Source organism: Miscanthus floridulus, chromosome 7 (genome assembly GCF_019320115.1).
Source record: "Miscanthus floridulus cultivar M001 chromosome 7, ASM1932011v1, whole genome shotgun sequence".
Taxonomy (NCBI): domain Eukaryota; kingdom Viridiplantae; phylum Streptophyta; class Magnoliopsida; order Poales; family Poaceae; genus Miscanthus; species Miscanthus floridulus.
In genome coordinates this window covers 109,254,202-109,268,233 of record NC_089586.1, presented here as the reverse complement: position 1 = coordinate 109,268,233, position 14,032 = coordinate 109,254,202, and positions in this window count along the sequence as shown.

Here is a 14,032-nt window from a genome sequence, read left to right as displayed (position 1 = left end):
CGAAATGCAAACTTGCTCTAGCTCTACAAGGGTTGCAAGCCACCTATCCAACAATTCTAGTTGCAATGATAGCTAGACACACAACTTGCTATGATACTAATCACTAAGAGCCCTCAATCTTTCTACTCTAAAGAGCTCCACTAAGCAAACTTAAATAGCAAAGCAAGCTCTCAAATCTAATTACACTAAAGAGCTTGCTACAACTAGTTTGCAAGAATATAAACGAGTGAGTAGGATGGTTATACTGCCGTGTAGAGGAATGAACCAATCACAAGATGAATATGAAACCAATCACCGGGAGAATATCAAATGGCAAGAGACAACCGATTTTTCTCCTGAGGTTCACGTGCTTGCCAACACTCTAGTCCCCGTTGTGTCGACCAACACTTGGTGATTCGGCGGCTAAGAGGTGTTGCACAAACCTCGTCCACACAATTGGACACCGCAAGAACCTACCCACAAGTGAGGTAACTCAATGACATGGGCAATCCACTAGAGTTACCTTTCGGCGCTCCATCGGGGAAGGTACAAATCCCCTCACAATCACCGGAGATGGCCACGAACAATCACCAACTCATGCCAATCCTCCACCGCTGCACCAAGCCGTCTAGGTGGTAGCAACCACCATGAGTAACAAGCGAAATCCGCAGCGCAACACGAATACCAAGTGCCTCTAGATGCAATCACTCAAGCAATGCACTTGGATTCTCTCCCAATCTCACAAAGATGATGAATCAATGATGGAGATGAGTGGGAGGACTTTGGCTAAGCTCACAAGGTTGCCATGTCAATGAAAATGTGCAAGAGAGTGAGCTTGAGCCGGCCATGGGGCTTAAATAGAAGCCCCCACGAAATAGAGCCGTTGGCTCAGTTATTTGGCTGACTGCGCATCGACAGGACGCTCCGGTCAGAATGCACTGAACGCAGCACCAGACGCTCCGACCGTGAATACCGGACACGTCCGGTCGGCCTACCGGACGTGTCTGGTAGCTCCCAAACTGCCATGTGTCTAGTTCAAACCAACATAGCCGTTGCTGCCCATTCTGCCGACGACCGGACTCTCATACCGGACGCACAAACACAAATGACCGGACGCTGAGCCGCTGTGTCCAGTCGAGTCCAGTAAGCCCCTAGGGCCGACCGGACATGTCTGTTAGAAACTAACCGGACGCTGAGCCTCAGCGTCTGGTCGAGTACAGTAAGCATCCACTCTCGACCGGACGTGTCCGGTCACACCGGACCGGATGTCGCTAGCGTCTGATCAACTGTTCTGCCGAATACTGCGTTTGCTGGTTCACACCAGACGTGTCCGGTGTGGTGACCGGACACGTCCGATCGCTGAGTTCGTCGCCAAATACCGGACGTGTTCGGTCACCATATCGGACGCGTCCGGTCACTCTGTAACCAGCGCGACTAACTCCTTTTCAACTCTATCTTCTTCACCCTTGCTCAAATGTGCCAATCACCAAGTGTATCACCTTGTGCACATGTGTTAGCATATTTTCACAAACATTTACAAGGGTGTTAGCATTCCACTAGATCCTAAATACATATGCAATGAGTTAGAGCATCTAGTGGCACTTTGATAACCGCCTTTCGATACGAGTTTCACCCCTCTTAATAGTACGGCTATCTCACCTAAATGTGATCACACTCGCTAAGTGTCTTGATCACTGAAACAAAATGGCTCCTACTATTTATACCTTTGCCTTGAGCCTTTTGTTTTTCTCTTTCTTCTTTTCCAAGTTTAAGCATTTGATCATCACCATGCCATCACCATCGTCATGATCTTCGCCATTGCTTCATCACTTGGAGTAGTGCTACCTATCTCATGATCACTTGATAAACTAGGTTAGCACTTAGGGTTTCATCAATTCACCAAAACCAAACTAGAGCTTTCAATCTTTCCCTTTTTGGTAATTGATGACAACCCTTATACAAAGATATGAATTAAAATTCAATTGAATTTATGTTGCTTGCCCAAGCATATTTACCATGTGTAAAGGATATGGACAAGTTTCATGAACTCCATATGGTAGCAATTGCTCCCCCTACATATGTGCTAATAGTTTAGATTGTAGCTTTGCACATATGCTTAGATAGGATATGTAGGAGACAATTTCTACCAAATGATGCTAAGGTATAAGAGATGGACCTTTGAAGCATGAAACCTATCGGAGTGCACCATTATACCATCCTTAGCATGAATCGTAACTAGACATACATAAAAACTAGAATACCCCATGAGATCAATATTACAAGTAAGGGTCTAGTTTCCATATGATGAACATAAGTCTAGTTACTTTAGCTAGATACCACTTGTAAATACAAGGGAATGAAATCATTAGATGTCCTATGCATACAAGATTTTCATTTCATCATGTAAATTTACAATTAGCATACACCACACAAGCATGGATGTTGAAATTTAGAACTTGTGCCATGCAAGCAAACACATGAAATGCACATTCAAATGCACCACACAAGTTCATGAGCTTGCTCCCCCTACTTGTGTGCTCAAAATTTGAATTGATCCCCTTCCTTTGTCATATCTACACTATTTCTCCCCCCTATCACTTATCTTTGTTTCTCTCCCCCTTTGTCATCAATGACCACAAAGGCTTAAAGTAGATATAGGTTCAAATTATAGATAGGTTGGGGTGAAACCATGTGAAATGAGGATCATTTTTCAATTTGGTTCAATCTAGTTTACTTACAAAAGATATTTAACTCGGTTTAATCCAAGGACAAGCTTCTTCACTCCTTCAAATAAGGGTTATCTTGTATCATGTTGAGTTAAACACTTATAGCTCATTTTATAGATCAAACACTAGGTTTACAAGCCCACAAACATGTCATATGCTACCACTAGATCATTTCAAACATACAAGCAATAGTGGTAACATACAAGCATCAAATTCATTTGATTTTCATAAATGATCCTATTTAAATGTGAAATATGTCTAGATGCACTAATCATGTCCTTAGCAAGGATGTATGTCATGCCAATCAATTTATACCTTGTATTGCTCGAAGGAGAGGCATGTCATATAATGGGGTTGCATCAACACATATTGGTGAAGTCAAGTATGTTAAATTCATTCCTTAGCTTGCAAAACCTCTTCTCATCAAGTGGCTTGGTGAATATATCGGCAAGTTGATCATCGGTGCCCACACTCTCTATACAAATGTCCCCTTTTTGTTGGTGATCTCTTATGAAATGATGGCGGACATCAATATGCTTTGTTCTTGAGTGTTGAACCAGGTTGTTTGTGAGCTTTACATCACTTTCATTATCACATAGCAATGGCACTTGCTTGAATTTAATTTCAAAGTCACTCAAAGTAGCCTTCATCCAAAGTAATTGAGCACAACAACTATCGGCCGAAATGTACTCCGCTTCGGCGGTTGAAAGTGCTACACTATTTTGCTTCTTTGATGACCAAGACACAAGTGATCTTCCCAATAGTTGACATGTGCCCGATGTGCTCTTTCTCTCAACTTTGCATCCCGCATAATCGGAGTCCGAATATCCAATCAACTCAAATCTTGCTCCTTTGGGATACCACAATCCAACATTTTGTGTATGCTTCAAGTACCTCAATATTCTTTTTGTTGCTTTCAAGTGACTTTCTCTTAGTGAGGCTTGAAATCTAGCACACATGCATACACTAAACATCACATCCGGTCTTGATGCGGTCATATAGAGTAGGCTTCCTATCATAGACCGATACATCTTTTGTTCCACCATGTTGCCACTAGCATCATTATCTAAGCTTCCACTTGTCCCCATTGGTGTACTAATAGCTTTACTATCATCCATTTCAAACTTCTTGAGCATGTCCTTGATATACTTTCCTTGACTCACAAATGTGCCATTCTTCATTTGCTTGATTTGAAGACCAAGGAAGTAACTAAGATCTCCAATCATAGACATCTCAAACTCACTTGCCATCATCTTGCCAAACTCCTCACAAAATTCTTGATTTGTTGATCCAAAGATGATATCATCAACATAGATTTGCATTACAAATAAGTCATTTCCAAGCTTCTTGGTGAAGAGAGTGGTGTCAACCTTTCCCATCTTGAATCCCTTAGAGAGTAGGAAATCCCTCAATCTCTCATACCATGCTCAAGGTGCTTGTTTCAATCCATACAAAGCCTTTCTCAACTTGTAAACATGGTTGTGTTTCTTTTCATCTTCAAAACCGGGAGGTTGCTCAACATACACAAGCTCATTGATGTACCCATTGAGAAATGCACTTTTCACATCCATTTGGTACAACTTGATGTTGTGGGCACAAGCATAGGCTAACAAGATCCTAATTGCTTCCAATCTTGCAACCAGGGCATATGTTTCTCCAAAGTCAAGACCTTCAACTTGAGTATAACCTTGAGCCACTAATCTTGCTTTGTTCCTTATTACTATCCCATCTTGATCTTGCTTGTTCTGAAAGACCCACTTGGTTCCAATCACATTATGATCCTTAGGCCTCTCAACTAAATCCCATACTTGATTTCTTATGAAGTTGTTTAGCTCTTCATGCATAGCATTGACCCAATCAACATCCCTCAAAGCTTCATCTATCTTCTTAGGTTCAATGGATGACACAAATGAGAAATGCTCACAAAATGAAGCCAATCTTGATCTTGTTTGCACACCTCTTGAAATATCACCAATGATAGTGTCCAATGGATGATCTCTTGCAACATTGGTTGGTTGAAGCACTTGCACTTGATTGCTAGCATTTGATTGATCACTTGGTTGAGATGATGAACTAGCCATTTGTTGATCTTGCACATTGCCATCACTAGTGCTTGCTTGGATTTGATCATGAGAACCACTAGCTTGCACATTTGAGTTAGAGAGTACTTGATTCTTGTCATCTTCAACATCAATCACCACTCTAGGCCTTAACTCACCAATGTCCATATTTCTCATTGCCTTGACCAATTGAGTGCCTTTCACATCATCTAGATTCTCATCTTCCTCTTAGGAACCATTTGTTTCATTAAACTCCACATCATGAACCTCCTCAAGAGTACCACTAGCCAAATTCCAAACTCTATATGCTTTGCTAGTAGTGGAGTAACCAAGCAAGAAACCTTCATCACATTTCTTTTCAAACTTGCTCAATCTAGTGCCTTTCTTCAATATATAGCATTTACAACAAAAAACCCGGAAGTATGCTATGTTGGGCTTTCTTCCATTCAATAGCTCATAAGGTGTTTTCTCCATCATGGGGTGACAATAGAGTCAGTTGCTATAGTAGCAAGCCGTGTTGATTGCTTCGGCCCAAAATGAGTGACTCACATTGTACTCACTCAACATTGATCTTGCCATATCAATCAACCAAGTATAGATTCTCATATCTAAATCCTTTGAATATCAAGTTAGAGCCATCTACACTTATGATCTCTACATCATCCACACCAAATATGCACTTGAAACCAAGATCACACAATTAAGCTACCGATAATAGGTTGAAGTTCAAGCTCTCTACTAGTAGCACATTGGAAATGCTCAAGTCATTGGATATTGCAATCTTACCAAGCCCTTTGACCTTGCCTTTGCCATTGTCACCAAATGTGATACTATCAATCCCATTGCTCTTGTTTTCATTGATTGAATTGAACATTCTTGGATCACCGGTCATGTGTTGTGTGCACCCACTATCAAGCACCCAATGCCTTCCTCTGGCTTTATAATTGACCTACAAAAGAGGATCAATTTCTTTTAGGTACCCAAACTTTCTTGGGTCCTTGAAGGTTAGTTACCAAGGTCTTTGATACCCAAATGACCTTCTTCTTTGGGCCCACAATTGGTGTACCAATGAACTTAGCCTTCACACCATTGGCACCCTTGAAAAGCATGTAACAAGAATCAAATTTAATTGAGGATACATTAGGTAGCTTATTCTTGTTAATCTTGCAATATTGCTCTATATGCCCAACTTGCTTGCATCTATTGCAAAACCGACCATTACCCTTCACAAAGCTAACTTTGGGAGTGACAAAGGCTGCCTTGCCTTTCTTGGGGGTATAGCCTAATCCCTTTTTGTTGAGAGAAAACCTTTGGCTATCCAAGCACTTTAGCAAGCGGGCATCTCCACCATAGGCATTGCCTAAGGCACGAGTGAGCTCATTCACCTCCTTCTTGAGGGTCTCATTTTCCACTTTTAGTGAGTTTTCACAAGTGAGACCATCGCTCAAGGGTGAAGTGGAAGTGGTAGTGCTACAAGAAGTGTTAGTGGGAGCAATAAAAATAGATTCATCAATAAGATCACATGTTAGTCCCACATCACATGATATGATCACTTGCTCCTTCTTGGCTTCCTCCACTTTGACTTGCTCAATAAGAGAGGAGTGAGCCTTTTCAAGCTTAGAGTGAGCTTTGCCAAGCTTCTCATGGGCTTCCATTAGCCTCTCATGAGTAGCATTGAGCTCATCAAAGGATTGCTCAAGAAATTTTACTTTCTTACGCAATTCTTTGCACTCCTTTCTCTTCATCTCATTGCACGCGTGCACTTGCTCACACATGTCCAAGAGCTCCTCCTTGGTGTACTCCTCTTCCTCATCATCATCATTATCATTCCTACAAGAGTCACTTTTACATTCATCATCATCACTCTCACCATATTTTACCTTGGTAGGCTTTGTCATGAGACATGTCGATGGAGTGTCGAAGATGGAGAGCTTCTTGTTGATGGCGATGCTTGCTAGTGCTCTCTTGATAGATTTCTTGTCATCATCACTAGAGCTATCACCATCTGAGGAACCATCACTATCCCAAGTGACTACATAGCCTCCAGCCTTCTTCTTCTTTTGGAAGGTCATTCTCTTCTCCTTCTTCTCCTTCTTCTCCTTCTTTTTATTCTTATCTTTCTTGTGCTTCTTCTTCTCATCTTCATCATTATCACTATTGTAGGGACAATTTGCTACAACATGACCGGGGCTCTTGCAATTGTAGCATCTTCTCACATACTCTTTGCTTTTGGTGTGATATCTTCTCTTTCTTGCACCATAGCCCTTCTTCATGAATTTTCCCATCTTGTGGACAAATAGGGCCATAGCTTCATCATCAATATCACTAAGATCATCATCATCGCTTGATTCTTTCTTGGACTTGCCCTTGTTCTTAGATGATGATGAGCTAGCCTTGAATGCTATACTCTTCTTTTTCTTGTCTTCTTCTTCCTTCTTGTCATCCTTGTCATCCCCCTCCCTTTCCACACGGTATGTCTCTTGGGTCATGACATTACCTAGTACTTGGTTGGGGGTAATCTCCTTTAATCCTCCTCTTATGATGAGCAATCTCAACATCTCAAATCTTGGAGGTAGGCACATCAAGAACCGATAAGAGACATCATCATCCTTGATCTTCTCTCCCAATGCCTTCAAATCATTGACAATCACTTGCAATCGATGGAACATTTTCAGAATGCTCTCATCTTCCTTTATCTTGAAGCTTGTTAATTTATCCTTGAGGATATACAACTTGGCACTCTTCACCGCCGGTGTGCCCTCATAAGTTTCTTCCAATCTTTTCCACACTTCATTTGCTCTTTCACAATCCTTGATTTGCTCAAACACCTTAGAATCAATGGCATTGTATATGGTGTTGAGAGCCATTGTATTGCATTGCTTGTTGATCTTATCTTGGTTGGTGGGATCATCAGGATCAATGATAGCATAATCATTCTCGGTCACTTCCCATACTTGATCATTGATTGAACCAAGATACATTCTCATCTTTCTCTTCCAATAATCATAGCATGTGCCATCAAAGAACGGTGGTTTGCCCCCCACATGGTTGAACACAACTTGAGCCATAATTTGACACCGAGGTTGTTAAGACTTCAATCAAACGGTGACCATGGCTCTGATACCACTTGAAAGGTCCTAATATGGCTAGAGGGGGGTGAATAGCCTATTTAAAAATCTACAAATGAACTAGAGCAATTTGATTAGTATGACAAATAGCGAAATGCAAAGTTGCTCTAGCTCTACAAGGGTTGCAAGCCACCTATCCAACAATTCTAGTTGCAATGATAGCTAGACACACAACTTGCTATGATACTACTCACTGAGAGCTCTCAATCTTTCTACTCTAAAGAGCTCCACTAAGCAAACTTAAATAGCAAAGCAAGCTCTCAAATCTAATTACACTAAAGAGCTTGCTACAACTAGTTTGCAAGAATATAAACGAGTGAGTAGGATGGTTATATCGACGTGTAGAGAAATGAACCAATCACAAGATGAATATGAAACCAATCACTGGAAGAATATCAAATGACAAGTGACAACTGATTTTTCTCCCGAGGTTCACGTGCTTGCCAACACGCTAGTCCACATTGTGTCGACCAACACTTGGTGGTTCGACGGCTAAGAGGTGTTGCACAAACCTCGTCCACACGATTGGACACCGCAAGAACCTACCCACAAGTGAGGTAACTCAATGACATGGGCAATCCACTAGAGTTACCTTTCGGCGCTCCACCGGGGAAGGTACAAATCCCCTCACAATCACCGGAGATGGCCACGAACAATCACCAACTCATACCAATCCTCCACCGCTGCACCAAGCCATCTAGGTGGTGGCAACCACCAAGAGTAACAAGCAAAATCCGCAGCACAACACGAATACCAAGTGCCTCTAGATGCAATCACTCAAGCAATGCACTTGGATTCTCTCCCAATCTCACAAAGATGATGAATCAATGATGGAGATGAGTGGGAGGACTTTGGCTAAGCTCACAAGGTTGCTATGTCAATGAAAATGTGCAAGAGAGTGAGCTTGAGCCGGCCATGGGGCTTAAATAGAAGCCCCATGAAATAGAGCCGTTGGCTCAGTTATTTGGCTGACTACGCATCGACCGGACGCTCCGGTCAGAATGCACCGGATGCGTCCGGTCGGCCTACCGGACGTGTCCGGTAGCTCCCAGACTACCACATGTCCAGTTCAAACCAACATAGCCGTTGCTGTCCATTCTGCCGACGACCGTACGCTCATACCGGACGCACAAACACAAATGACCGGATGCTGAGCCGCTGCATCCGGTCGAGTCCAGTAAGCCCCTAGGGCCGACCGGACGTGTCTATTAGAAACTGACCGGACGCTGAGCCTCAGCGTCCAGTCGAGTACAGTAAGCATCCACTCTCGACCGGACGCGTCCGGTCACACCGGACCAGATGCCGCCAGCGTCCGATCAAATGTTCTGCCGAATACTGCGTTTGCTGATTCACACCGGACGTGTCCGGTGTGGCGACCGGACACGTCCGATCGCTGAGTTCATCGCCAAATACCGGACGTGTCCGGCCACCATATCGGACGCGTCCGGTCACTCTATAACCAGCGCGACTAACTTCTTTTCAACTCTATCTTCTTCACCCTTGCTCAAATGTGCTAATCACCAAGTGTATCACCTTGTGCACATGTGTTAGCATATTTTCACAAACATTTACAAGGATGTTAGCATTCCACTAGATCCTAAATGCATATGCAATGAGTTAGAGCATCTAGTGGCACTTTGATAACCGCCTTTCGATACGAGTTTCACCCCTCTTAATAGTACGGCTATCTCACCTAAATGTGATCACACTCGCTAAGTGTCTTGATCACTGAAACAAAATGGCTCCTACTATTTATACCTTTGCCTTGAGCCTTTTGTTTTTCTCTTTCTTCTTTTCCAAGTTTAAGCATTTGATCATCGCCATGCCATCACCATCGTCATGATCTTTGCCATTGCTTCATCACTTGGAGTAGTGCTACCTATCTCATGATCACTTGATAAACTAGGTTAGCACTTAGGGTTTTATCAATTCACCAAAACTAAACTAGAGCTTTAAGAGGGCCCAGGGCTTAATAGGATTAATAGGATACTCATACCAATAAGTTGCAACTTCTTTTCTGGAAGCCCATCTACAAATAACTCTGAGGTTAAGCGTGCTTGGCCTGGAGCGATGGGTGACCGACCAGGAAGTTCTTCCCGGGTGCACACGATTGAGGACAAAGTGCGCAGAAAAGACCTGTGTTGGTCTGTGAGGGCAGTCTATATCCTAGAGAAGCTGTCAGATGTAAGCGGGCCCGACCTCGGAGAGGCGGGACGTTACAGAATGGTATCAGAGCCGACTCTCGTGGTTTCACGGGCGCGTGTGTCGCAGTTGCGCAGGCATGGTGTGCATGGCTGGTGTGGATCCGTCGTGGTCACACAGCATGGCACATGCGCTGGCTCTGGACACACGGACGTGGCCAAGAGAGGACGCTCCTAGCTTGGGATTGATCGACGAGGACGTCGATCTCTTAAGGGGGTGAGGATGTAACATCCCGGCCCAGGGCTTAACAGGATTAATAGGATACTCATATCAATAAGTTGCAACTTCTTTTCCGGAAGCTCATCTGCAAATAACTCTGAGGTTAAGCGTGCTTGGCCTGGAGCGATGGGTGACCGACCAGGAAGTTCTTCCCGGGTGCACACGAGTGAGGATAAAGTGCGCAGAAAAGACCTGTGTTGGTCTGTGAGGGCAGTCTATATCCTAGAGAAGCTGTCAGATGTAAGCGGGCCCAGCCTCGGAGAGGTGGAACGTTACAAGGCGTTCTCGCGGTTTTTGTGGAGGTAAACATAAACTTGTCCGTTCCGAAAATATTTGTTCAGTGCATATGCGTTTGGGAAATGCACTAACTTTAACGTCTATTTATGCAGAAGGTGAAGAAGAGCTGCATGAAGCTAGCTCAGAAGCTGAGCTGCATGGACACTCCTTATGAGGAACCGCCACTCCTAGCGTGGTCGGATGCCACGTCTTCAGCCTCTTTGAGGACACCAGCTGACTCTTCTTAGCAGATGACAGGTGCCACTTTCGTGGTGCGTACACCACCACATCATAGCGCTGGCAAGGACCCTGCAACCGAAGACGAGGAGGATGACGACGACAAGTGGGAAGATTGGCCGCAGGACGAGATCGGCATGTCTCAGCTAGGTGGTGCCCCGCTTGGTACCCAAGAAGCCTACATGTACTAACAAAGGTAGTTTCTTTAAATACGTAGGCTACATGAACTAACGATCATAAAGAATTCTAAGTAATCATACATATCACATACTTGCAGGGTACGAGCCGTACGCACCGGCAACGTGACCACACCGACGTTGGCTACACTCCCAATGTGCTGCCAACAAATCCGAAAGAGACAAAGGCGTCCGAGGGATCCTTACACTCCTGGGTCTTAGTTTGTTAGGTCGAACTATTATTGGCGTCCAAAACTTGTAGGCTTAGTTGGTTATGTTATGTCGAACTTATGTCAAACCAATTAAAATGTTATGTGGCAGCTTGTCAACTTATGTTATTTGCTTCATATCCGTTTCAACGCGTTGCGTCATCACTGCTTGCGAGATTAAGTAGCAACTAGTTTGGAAATCGGTAGTCCCGGGGTATCTCGACGTCGGTGGCCGGCGTCTTGCGCGAGGGGTCGAGGAAGCCGGGGTCCATGGTCGTGTCGCCGCCGATCCTACAATATGGGGCCAAAAATATCATTGGCTTATCAAATTCTCTATTCGGCCGTGAATTTTTTTAACAAAATATAGAAACAAATTCATTATTGACTTTACGTTAAGCAATACTTATAATAACTCCCACTATCGGCGCGACGCGTTCCGGGATGGCGGCGGGCGCGGCGGCCAGGCTTGTTTGCTGCTCGGGCAGGCATGACTGGCAGCGGGGTTTTATTTGGCGCAGCCGCGCCATGCTCCGTGGCGTGGCACTGCCGCGCCAAGATCGGTGACGCGGCAGGACCTGCCCCGTCAGCGGTCAACGGACCCGATTACCGCCACGTCAGTCCTGTGCCGCGCCACCATGCATGGCGCGGCACAGGCATTTGGCCGCGCCAGAGCAATAGGCACGGCCAAAAATGTTAGTTAAAAAAAAACCGACCGTGTTAGATTTAAAATTAGTTTCCAAAAAATGTTAAAATTAATTTTTTTTAAAGAGATCATGGATTCAAGATTGAGGACTCACAAACTGACTGTTCTGAAAAATATGATGTCACTTCGAAGGAAAGCATCTGGTAATATACCTTCAGAAAGCAGTGATTCATCTTTTGCTACTGTTGATGGCAATAATTCCATGGAAAATTTCTGCATTCTTGGAGTCTGTGAAAAGCAAAAAAAAAAAAAAAAAAAAAAAAAAAACCCTAGGGAGGCACTCCTGATTAAAGCAAAACAAATGCAGTGGTCTTTGCTTGTCATGATTGCTTCATACTTTCGAGCCGCAAGGTAATAACTTGAGCATAGTATGATTTTTTTCTAACAATATTTTGCATGCTCTTGAAATGTTTTTGCCTTCCTGCTCCCTTCTTTCCTTCATTCGTACTCTCCAGGTCAGTGCCCATGTGATTGGAAATATTACGGTTAATGGGATTCCAAATTGTGGGTTTATGGCAATGGCAAGTAGTTCATACACTAATTGCTTTGCCTTTTCCAAAAACAAGGGGCTAAATTATATTTATATGATATAATTTTATGATTTATTTTTTAATATGTTACCGTAGCGTTAGCACGAGTAATATACTAGTTTTTAACCTTCGCTTCTTTGCAGGTGGTCACACACTGGATCCGTTTGGGGTGCCGTGTGCTTGAGACGAAAGTGATGGACCTTTTCGCTTATCATGGCTGGAGTTTTAGTGGCGGACTTTCTTTTATTTAATTTTACTCTAGTGCGACTAGCAAGCTTTCTGCTTTTGCTCTGTTGTTCGGTTGCAACTTTGAATATTAATACATCACTTTTCTTAAACATCATGTGCCTGAAAATTTTTAGTTCCATCAGGCGACGTGCTGGCCGTGTGGCACAACCACTATTTGTCCTCTTGTGATTTGTCTATAATTTGTTAATTATCTTTGTGTCATAACATATCATTTTTTGTCCTTATCAGACTATAGAAAAAATTATAAATTGTTAATTGTTTTTATGCCAACATATATTAGATTTTGTCAAGTTTGTGGTAATGTCTATCAGGATTTTTATTCTCGAATCCAAAAATTACAGATTGTGCCTATAAAAATTGCAACGAACTAAAGTGTACTTTTAACATAAAATATATGCAATAGCAGTCATCTGAAATGAAGTTAAAATTCAGGCACATAAATTTTAGACTTTTCATTGACATACCCCAGCATTGCAGCCCGTTGGCATGCAACCAAGTGATATCGTCGAATTAAAACATACAAGGTGCTTTTGCATCAATTCTACATCACCGTTGGACAGAAAATAGAATTAATGCATAGAACTCATAAATCAACTTGAAATACATATAACTACTCTTTAAAATTAAATTCTTCCGTTGGTTCGAATTTAATCAGAAGATAATCAACTCCATTGCAGCGAAAACTAAATGAAATACATTCTTTTAGTTCAGGAGCATTTCTTGGTCCTTAACTACTCTCTGAAAATTGACCACGTTGGTGTAAAATTTATCAGATTTTTAAACCTCAAACTTAAATTCATTATAATATTGTCATCATCAACGTTGGTCAGAAAATGATAATACCATAATTTTACTTAAATAAAAAATGGACTACTCCTCTAATTAAATTTTCCCGTTGGTTCTAATTTAATTAGAGGATAAGCATAATCATGATTTACTAAATATAACTGCTCTTTAAATTAAATTCTCCCGTTGGTTCGAATTTAATTAGAAGATAATAAACTTTAAACTTTGCAGCGAAAACTTAAAAATAATTGGTGGATTTTACCCACAAGGAAATTCTCTTTACTAATTTTCTTTGAGCCATTAATCTTTTTCCAGGAAATAACGATTTACTCGAAAAAGGAAAAGAAAAATGGACTCAAAACTATACTGTTTGCTCGGCCCGTCGGCAAAACAGCCCGGCCTGCTTTCTTCGCGTGCCTGCGGTGCCTTCCCAGGCCATAACCTGGGCCTGGGCCGACAAAGTTGTCCTCCGCGCACGCCCGCCTGGGCCGAAATCCAGCCCAGTGGATCTACGCCGTTGATCTAGATCCGACGGCTCCGCGTCGATCTCGC